Raw genomic sequence first — 8,589 nt, 5'->3', positions numbered from 1 at the left:
CATTCCACTTCCTTTCCTTGAATCTCTGTCCTGTTTCCCTCTTCAGATGCTTCACATCTCAAACTTCTCTCCCTGACTTCATCATCCCTGGGGTTCTAAAGGCAAGGAAAAGGAAGAAGGGAGTAGATTGGATGCCGAATCAGCAGCAAATAACCATTCTGCTTTTGGCCCAGGGCAGAGGCACAGATGTCAACGCCATCTCACATTCTGCCTTCCTCTCTTAATGCAAAAAAAATGTTTCGCTTGACTTCCCATTACAATTGTGCTGATTCTAGATATGAAGAGCTGCAAATACTAAAGTGCCAGGGTAAACTAAAATCACTGGGTGCTGGAATTGGACCACTGAGGCTTGAGGACATCCCAAAAAAATTCTCTTTTTAGGCAAGGGTTCCAGAAAACTAAATATTTTGCCTCTTTTTGGTATATAATCTTCTAAAATAACTCTACCTTACATTTAGATAAAACGAACTTATACAATAATTATAACAGCCAACATCTGTTGAGACTTTACTATGTCAAGCATTGTGCTAGGTCCTTTACATGAATTATCTGATTTAAATTCCAAAACAATTTATTAAGTAAATACTGTAATCTCTATTTTCAGATAAGGAAATTGAGGCATACCAAGATTAACAGTAGAACTAGGATTCGAAACCATGTGGTCAGACTCCAAACCCACAATTTTAACTACAAATGCTATAATGCCTATCTTATAGAAAAATGAATAAAATGAAATGTTAAATTATAATGTTACAAAATAACTAAATACTCTTAGAAGGGATCTAAAGTAGAAAAGTCTTCTATCAAATTCGCTTTTATGTGAAGAGCAAAAGTGTGGTTTCAGTGTGTTTCTGTAGAAATCTGACTTCCTCTACGTACTAGAAGATTTTTCAAAGACCGAACTTGAGGCTGAGGTGTAAAGGCCAGACTTTGTTACCATCTATCCCGGACTTGGGATTCTGTAATACTAACTGCATAATTTTCTAAAGATTGTAGTTTCTAAGTGAGTACTAAGGGAGCAAATAAAAGCAAAATCATAGCATCAACTACCACTACATAGTATTTTAACAAAAATATAAATTTTGTCTACCCTGCTTCTGTGAATATTTTTCAGTCAGTATTTGTAGATGAGGGAGGAAATCGTCTCACATAACAGCAAATACATGTGTGTGTTTGGTGGTGGTGTTAGTGTTTCAGAACCTAGAAAAACATGAACAAATGAACGACTCATGAGTTACAAGTGAATAAATTAAGAATTAACACAGTTATGTGATGCAGAGTAGAGAAGAAAGGACCTATTCTATCTAAAGCCATCTTGTAGTGGGGGAGACAGCAGAGCAAATGAATGAACAGATCAACAATGTCTTCTAGAGAACAAAAGGAAATGTTTGCAAGGAGTAAAAGCTAAAAATAACTCTACTGCTTACTAATTTCCCGAAAGTCAGTCACGCTGTTTCTCTGTGTGCCTTTTGGGCAATATCATTTAAATATTTTTCAAATGAGGAGAACAACCAACCTACAAAATTCAAAAGCTCCAATTTCCAGCAAACAAATAAATTTTAAAGAGAAAGGAATCCACAGGCAGCCATCCCATCTGTGTCCACACAGAAACCATGGGCCAGTTAGTCTTAGGATCGAGCAGCCAATGGGGACCTGACCTGCAAAACAGCATGGCTGCTGAATTATACTCTTTGTTGATTAGCCAGCAAATATCACTCCCCAGTTTTAAAATATAAGTTCCAAAGAACCTTAAAAAGTACTTTATATAGTTTTCAATTGAAAGTGCTGAATATGATAGCTTATAAGCCATGTAACTATTGATGCTAGTATACTTCCCAGATAAAGCACAGTATTATAAAATAAACACAAAGTAATCAAATTGATAAATGATTTTGCAGACACTTGACAAGATTTTAGGGCATTACTGCTACAGGAAATGTTTTCACAAAAACAAAAAGCCTAGAAAACAGTGTAAACTTAGATTCCTGTTAGGTTAGAAGTTCTTGAGAGGAAGAAAGTCTAAAACTATGGGATTTTTCTTTATTATCTTTTTAAACAGACAATATACTCCATTATAGATTTTTTTAACAGATCATTTGGTGTTACAGAGAGTAACTTCTCAATTCATACAACACAGTGAGAGCTGGAGCAAAATTATATAAACTAAAGCTCAAAAACTCATGTGAGCTTTTGTTGTATTTAAACACCAAAGTCCTGTGGGCTTTTTCTAATTAAGAGACCAGTTGCTTTTAGTGGTTACACTAAAGTGTTATTTTCATCATAGCAAATCTCAACTCAAAGAAAAGGCATTTGCTGAAATCAATAAGTGTATTGTGTTTAGGAAAATGAACAGGCCTCAGGAGAACTGACCTTAGCTGTCTGAGGTGATCTCCTATTGATTTCTTAGCAGCCATTCCATATCCTGACCTGTCTAATATACCCCTAAATCCAGGGATGATAGAAAAGTTTATATAACAAGGCATTAAAATAAGAAAAGTGCTACTGTCTTCTAGGCTTTGCCATAAATAGAACATTAAAGGTCATACTTTCAACTTCACATATACCTAGCAATCACTGGAAGTAATAATAGTAATAGAACCTGAATAACACTGTTAACATTCTTGTTAATCTTCACGACAGCCCTATAGTTCAACGGATCAGTATCATCACCATCATTTTAAAGACATATGAAACAACACATAATCTGCAGGAGTCTTGAATGCTGCATCTTAAATTCATAGGTTTATCCTCAAACTGGCTATACCTTCCTGACTACTACTTCTTATATAGAAATTGCTTCTTTTTATATGAAAACAAATAAAAGTACTATTCAAACTCAAATGCTAAGAAAGTTGCATACTTTATTCACCATTGTATCTCCAAAATCCAGCACGTACCCAGAAAGTTGTAGGTGGTCATTAGATATTTGTGAAATAAATGAAGCAGGGAGGAGAATGCTTCCATATGTGACAACCCAACTTTAAACAACTCTAAGAGATTTTCTCTTATTACCATATTTGACCTGACTCCTTAGCTTCCAACCTAATAACATCTTACTACTCTGTCTTCTTTCAATATTTAATAAGTATTTGCATCACTTTACTTAATTATATTGTTTTTAATTTGAAAACTTTTACATTTCAAGTCCTCAAACTAAACTCTAAACATTGAAGATACCTTTTTTTCTTTTAAAATCCATCCTACTATATCTAGTGTAACCTGTCAGACACAACAGATAATCAATAATTCTGCCTCTAACAAATGAACTAAACATTTCTTTCTTTTTTAAAAATATTTTTCTGATTCCTAAAAAAAATGTAAAACATACAGTAAGTAAATGAAAAAAATAGCTTGTCCCCAAATACAAATAATGCATAGACCATCACATTTGGTTTATGACTTTAGCATTTATTCTATGTGCACATGTGTGTATGTGCTTGTATTATATATAAACAAACAAACACATAAATAAATAAAATAACAAAAATGAGATTGTGAAGGAACTCACTTCTAACATTGATAGTGGAAATGATAACAGTGTAGAGGGTTGGGAGTAGGGAGCAGAGGCTACAAGGTTGTTGACAGGTGTTCACTGTATTATCAGGGCTGAAACCTAAGAGATCAACTTATACGGAGGGATGCGTGGAACTAGATAAACTTACTTATTTCACACAAGCTTGCATGAGATTAATTTAGAGGGAATGCCTTTCAGAAACTTAGGAGAAAAAAGTCCATCCACCAAATTCAGACCACATACATATTACCGTCTCCAGTGCATGGACTGAGATGAGAGAGCAAAGAATGGTTACGGGCAACAGAGCAGTGCCTGGCAGATCCTGGGCAAATCACTTCACCATTCTAAGTCTCAGTTTTTTTCTACTTGGAAATGGAGAAAATAATAGTATAATAACAGAAACAGACTGGTAAATATACTTCAGAGCATACTGTAAGAAAAAAATTAATGAATGTAAGGCACTGAGTATATATGGTGCCAGGCACATGGAAAATGCTCAGTACATCTTGGCTGCTATTCTTAGCCTTTCCGGTTTTCCTAATCGGGTATGGTTTTGGGTAGTCTGACCAAACTTGTCCTGCTTCCTCCTTGGTGTTAATGCTGATGGTAAACATAGCCAAATTTCTCTTCAAGTAATCTCCCATTAATCCCAATACAGCAAGTCCTCAAATAACATCATTATTTTGTTTAGCATCTTGTGATAACGTTGATAAGATGCCATAGGAACTTAACTTCTGTTTATATCAATTAGCCTTGGTAAAACTAGTTTCATTATACATCGTTTTGCTTAAATTTGCAGAACCAATGGATGACTTTATGTGAGGACTTATGGTACTCCAAACTGCTCATTCTGCTCAAGTTTCAGGAATCAAACTTCTAAGTAGACAGTAGCTATTAAAACAAAACAAAAACGAACACAAACCTGATGGTTTCCAATCACCATCCACAGACATTCAGCCAGAATCCACGGAGGATAGCATTTGTGAATTCTCTTAAGCATCAGTACTTTGCCTTATGGCAACATTCCCACCCTTCTTAAATTACGACTTGTATGTATGCTACTTATTAATCCCTAAAGGATTGAATTATATATAAGCATAGTTACAAGAATACTTCAAATATGCATGGCACTTTATGCTTTCCCAAATACCTTTTCACAGATTATTTAATTTCAACAGCACTCCAGGGAAGTAGGGATGAGTATTGTTATTGCCCTATATTATAAATAAGAAAAATGAGATGGCTCAAGGAGGTCGAATAACTTGCCAAAAGTCACATAGCCAGACCCACGAATACACAGATGATTTTTAATCTAGTGCTTTTGTCATAACAATAGGGTGCCTTCCTGACTACATAGGATACGACAGTATTTATTTACATCAGTATCTAACTCAAAATATTTACAGTAAAGAAGATGCTCTGTTAGCCTTTTGACAAAAATAACGGATTATTTGAAATCACATAATTTGAAGTTTTTCTGCTCTTCCATCCTTTTCCTTTTTAATTAATAAGGTCTTGTCGTGCTTTGATGTGTTGCTTTAAAACAATTATCTCTAACAGTCCAAAATTGATTACCTCTTAAGGCACAAACCAACATAGGCATCGCAATAGAGGGCATTAACAAGCATTACTCTTCCTTTCTACAGAAGTTCAAAAGGCCAGTGATTACTGAGTGCTCAAACTACAATAAAACCATGAAACAGGAACAGACACTAGAGATACCACCTCTTGATTGCTATCTTTAAAATTATCTTCCCTGTAGTGTAAACACAAGAGAATATGAGAGAAACGTCTCCTGAATGAGATGGTACACACATTGAACTAGTGCATCTCCATGTCTGAAAACTGGATGTTCCTGCCGACACACAAATATCACAATGACAAGCTCAACAAGCTCTTCTGGTCATTAACCTGCAAACTATCACAGTGGAGAACTCAAAGGCTGAGCTGCCATATCTTATAACCATCTACTAAATATGTATGGGGAATGTTTCATTCACTATATATTTCTGAGATAAATCTGAAATATCACTGAACATTGATGCTATTAAGTTCCTTATTCACTACCATCCAGTTTAGATCAGTAAAAAAGGTTTTGAAATTATTATAAACCTACAAATATATAGACCTGTGCCTATTACTTTTAAGACAAAAGTAGTGATCATTGGTTCCAAATAGGATTGATTACCTTAATTGTTCTTAAAACGTTACAGAACATTGGAAAGAATTAATAAACAAATAAGAGATTTTTCAAAGATAATCTCATGAGATGACCAAGCAAGGAATTGTACTAACATATTGTTCATCTGTATGATATATTTGTATTTATGAGTGAGGTTAGGCAAACTCTAAGCCTTGAATAATGACGTATGTATGTATGTATGTATGTATGTATGTATGTATGTATGTATATATATATGTATTTACTTATTTACATTGCAGTCACAAGTTAAACAGCTCTAAAATGACATAGTACCAAGGTAATACCTCCCAGTACTAAATGGCTATCTCAAAGGATCAAAAATAATATACAGAATAATGAGAATAACATAGAGGTGTGGAGAACTGCACTATGAATATATGGTAAGCATATGCTATTAAGGTTATACGAGGACTGTGCCTGAAAACAAGAAAATGTATCAAGAGCACTGAAAACTCTATTTGAAGATCACTATTATTTTAATAAATGTGGTTAAGACATCAAATTATTTCCTCGTGACATCATTAGCTGACACTCAATATCCAAATAAAGGGGGAAATGCTATAACCTAGGAGTTTTTAACTTGAAATTCATTATGGTCTGGGCTTCAAGGGCTCTGTGAGTCCTTTGTAATTCTATGTAAAAATTTGAGTTTATGAGTGTGTGTGCATTTTTCTGGAAGAGGCATCCACAGCTTAAATCAGAATTTTCATAGGGCCCTTAGGTCCCCAAAAGTTAGTCTACTGTTATAAAAGTAGGCCATTGTTTATCTATGTATAAGTACATAACTAGATCTTGGATAACTTAAGTAATATCTCAAAAGTCTAAAATTAATGAAATTATTTGACTTTTTTAAATCACTCAAAAATATTTCAGAAAAATAGAAACTAGATTTATTCTAAAGAAAATGTCAGCCATGGAATGGATACTGATGAAAAATAAGTATTTCAGGAACCTACTGCTGTGAAAATAGAATTTAAAATTATCTAAGAAAGAAAATTTAGGTTATTCTGAAAGATTTCTTTTTCCTTGGATTAAACAAAGGGTAAAAATGGTTACATCAGTATACCAGGACTTATTTATCTAAACAGGGTCATATCCTATTCTCCTCTGTTTCTTCAAATAAAACATAGAAACGCCAGGATGTAAAGATAAAATACTGAAAGAACTTAGAACTTAACAAAGGTGATAGTAGTATTTTAGAAATGAGTGGGCACATTTTTGGTTATTACAATGGTATGGGCTACTCTAGGGGCTAGGAATGCTGGATGTTAAGACTGAACTGCACATGTGAGGACAACAAAAATTGTCCCATATTCTACATGTCATTCACATATCCTGATGGACATTCAGATAAATGAAAAATCTATAATTAAGTGAGCCTAGAAACTAACTCCGTTGCACATATTTTTGCAAAGTACTTTCTACACACATTTATTTTCCAAGTCACTAATTACTGGGATCAATTGTGTAAATCAACATAAGATTAGTTTTTTATTTGGAAGTTTCCCAAGAGGAATTCACCATGTTGGAAAATCATGTCATCATTGGTGCTATGGACTGAATGTTTGTATGTTCCTCCCAAATTCATTTATTGAAACCTAACCCTCAATATGACCATAGGAGATGGGGGTTTTGGGAGGCGATCAGATTGTGAAAGTAGAGCTTTCGTGACTTGGATTAGAGCCGTTATAAAAGAGACTCCATGGAGATCCCTCGTCCACTCTACCAGGTGAGGAACACAGTGAGAAGGTGCCATTGCTGTACCAGAAAGTAGGTCCTCAACAGACACCAAATCTATTAGCACCTTAATCTTGGACTTTCAGCTTCCAGAACTGTGAAAAATTTCTGTTGTTTATAAACTACCTTGTCTACGGTATTCTATTATAGCAACATGAATTAATACCATTCTTGGACTTGAACTGACAATACAATCCACTTATATCAGTCTTGGAGTTTTTGCTGTTGGATTCAGGGTTATTCACATATAGTACATATCCATTAATACTTCATTATGTCTTACTACACAGCCATGCTAAGGCATTACCATTTGAAAACCATAAAAAATTTCTTTCTTTTATGTTCAGTGAAGACACTATATCAATTTAAAAAATTCTCTATATGGAAAAAGGCTGTTAGGGAAAAACCAGAAAAATACAAATAAAGTGTGGAGTTTAGTTAGGAGTACTGTACCAATTTTGGCTTCTTTGTTGTGACAAATGACCTATAGTAATGTAAGATATTTAACAGTATGGGAATCAGGTAAGAGGCACATGGGTAATTTTTGTACTATCTTTGCAACTTTTCCGTAAACCTAAAAATATTCTAATAAAAAGGTTATTTTTAAAAATTTAACTTTAGAGATGCATAGAGATTTAAACTTGGAAAACTGTCCCTCCATTTCTGTTAATATTAATTTTTTAAACTGTTAGGTTGAACTACTGAAGTAAATGTTTTCATATGTCAATAACAATTAAATATTAGCAAGTTCATTTGGTTTATCCTAGAATAGTTTGGGCCTAGTTAACTGGACTGTGTTACAAAGTTGAGAATAATGTACTTTTCATTTTCAGAAGTAGAGAAAAATCCATTGCAATTCATTGCACGCACACACATGTCCCAACCCTGGCAAATTTTCCCCATGGTTATACTGTATGTATTATCTATGATTTTAATTTGAGGCTAGTAAAGAAAGGTGTTATAAAATGTTCATTAGGAAAAAAGTAAAGATTCTGAGATAGTTAAAATCCATTCAACTAAACAAAGCATTAATAAGAGATAGATTACAGTACAGTTTATCTGTGAAGCTTACACCAAATTCCTATGAAAATGACAAGAATTCAAAGGAAAAAGCAGGGTGTTTGTAACCCTTCCT

At 34.1% G+C, this 8,589-nt stretch overlaps 1 protein-coding gene across 3 annotated transcripts in view; it reads right to left on the bottom strand.

Annotated features, from left to right (window-relative positions):
- The window catches only part of NLN (neurolysin), an 81,196-nt gene that overhangs the window by 13,696 nt on the left and 58,911 nt on the right, over positions 1-8,589 (bottom strand). The window lies entirely within an intron of this gene.

Source organism: Pteropus alecto, unplaced genomic scaffold (genome assembly GCF_000325575.1).
Source record: "Pteropus alecto unplaced genomic scaffold, ASM32557v1 scaffold20, whole genome shotgun sequence".
Taxonomy (NCBI): Eukaryota; Metazoa; Chordata; class Mammalia; order Chiroptera; family Pteropodidae; genus Pteropus; species Pteropus alecto.
Note: the sequence above shows the minus strand (reverse complement) of the source record. Positions and strands in the feature narration are given on the sequence as shown.